Source organism: Coregonus lavaretus (genome assembly GCF_964263955.1).
Source record: "Coregonus lavaretus genome assembly, chromosome: 14".
Lineage (NCBI taxonomy): Eukaryota > Metazoa > Chordata > Actinopteri > Salmoniformes > Salmonidae > Coregonus > Coregonus lavaretus.
In genome coordinates, this window is record NC_140001.1 from 43,955,482 (window position 1) to 43,957,867 (window position 2,386).

The following is a 2,386-nucleotide window of genomic DNA, read 5'->3' on the forward strand; positions in this document are numbered from 1 at the left end:
GAATTGAGAGAGAGTAAAGCGGGAGTCATTGAGGGTTTGCATGTCAGAGCGGTTTGAGGGCCTCAGTGCAATAATAACACATTAATAACACTGGTTCGTTCATTTAACTTTCTTTTATCAGGGAATATGGTTGAGAATACATGAGAATACATGAGGGGCCAAGTTGGAATTCAGCCAGGGACACTGGGGTTAACACCCCTACTGTCACAAATGCCTTGGGATCTTCAGTGACCACAGAGCCAGGACCTTGGTTTAGTTTGACATGATGTGCAAGACTCATTGAAACTCTCTGTAACTCACTGAAAGTCTCTGAAACTCACTGTTCATGACACACAGCAATTACTGTGGATAACTGATTATTTCAGACAGGCTGGAGACTGAAATGAGAGGATCAGTGTGAGGATGAATAGATAGAGAAAGCAGAAGGTTATTCTAATTTCAAAAGGTTTCTTCCCTCACAATACTGACCATGCTATAGCTTTGTTCCTGTAAGTTACCCTCAGGACGGGCCAGGATGAACCATGACATATTCAATGATCCTGCTCCATTTTGAGACAAGGTGGGACTTAATTAGGTAGTCCACTTACAATGTGTTGTATTGAAAAACAAATATGATGTTTACAGTTGCTTATATGCAATAGAAATTTGGTTCCAGGCTATTGGAGGGGGGAAACCACATTTTTAGAAGCAAATAAAAAGCTTAGAATAGAGTTAAAACATATGCAGCCTTGAACTTTTATTCGGATAGATGCTGTACAGACTATCAGTAACATTTCAACTATCTACTAACCCTATCTCTAACCCTAACCTTAATCCTTATCCTAACCCTAAATTGAACCCTAACCCTAGCCCTAGCCCTAGCCCTAATCCTAACCTTAACCCTTACCCTAACCCTTATTCTAAACCTAACCGTAACCTTAGCAAACAGTTACTTATCAACATAGTTTGTTGATAGTATGACCATCTGTAGAGCATCTACAGATGGAAAATCCGGACTATACAAGTAAAGTGTGACCACTCTTTTGACCATTTATAGTTTAGTAGTCCGTTTTCATGCTGAAAACAGGTGCAGAATTATACTGTAGTCCAAAATGCTCTAGTAATTCTACCGCTTGGCCTTATCTCACTACTTCCCAAACGTTGTAAGCAGAACAGCACCCTCATGTGTTCATGATAATATCACCATTAGGAAGTAATTGTCCTCTGCTCTGTCGGACACATGCACGCATGAACGCATGTACGCACGCACACACACAGACACACACAGAGTCAGAAAACAGTCAGGACCCTAAAACAGAATATCCATTATGATCTCACCAACCCAACCTCACCAACAGAAATATGACACAGTTGCCAGAACCCACAGAGTTGGCTGGTTGGTTGGTAGGTTGGTTGGTTGGTTGGTTGGGTTGTTTGGGAGGGTACACTACATCACACTGCACTGGGAAAGTAATAATCCTGGGTGACTCGTGCCCTTTGGAGATGTAAGTTAAAAAGTAGCCTCAAGCTGCTACATGGCCACCATTAAGCCATACTGCTTTTAAGTCGACACTACAGTCATTATCAATTATTATAAGGGTCACTAAATCCTTGTTTCATACAGTAATAATACAAGGTGGAAGAAGGACCATAATAATGTACATTGATTTCTTAAGTTATTAGAACATTCTCTGTGTGTCATTTTCATACTTTTCAAAATTTCTACTGAATCCCATTCAAATACTTATCTTACTCCCATTACTCCTCACTACTATTACTCCTTTCATAGAGGAGAATGATGATGAGCAGCCTACAGGGAGCAGGGTTGGAGCCTTTGTCGATCCTCTTCTCTGTGTGGAATCACATGTTGTTCCTCTCTCCTCTCCTCTCCTCTCCTCTCCTCTCCTCTCCTCTCCTCTCCTCTCCTCTCCTCTCCTCTCCTCTCCTCTCCTCTCCTCTCCTCTCCTCTCCTCTCCTCTCCTCTCCTCTCCTCTCCTCTCCTGTCTGTACACGCTGCCTGGTTGCATTCCTTGTGGTCAACTGGAGTTACAGTAACCCTGCTATTTGTTTTTCATCCTGCACTCTCCTGATGAAACACTGTATGCCCGCTTACATGCATACATCAAATTTGCACTTTAGGGTTCGGTGGGGTGAGCCTAGACTAGTCATATCTACAGACGATCTGGAGTGGAGTGTAGTGCTCATAGCGATAATATTTCAGTGAACTCTATATTTCTGAAATTAAATTATTTTTCTGAGGTGAAAAGTCTAGGATAGGGGGCTCTCATTGGTGTTCATATTCTAGAGTCGTATGAGTTGGGCCTAACCTTGCGAAGGAGAAATATACATAACATAAATACGAAAATGTAATGGACATTTATGAATGCAAAGGCATAGACTATGTAAT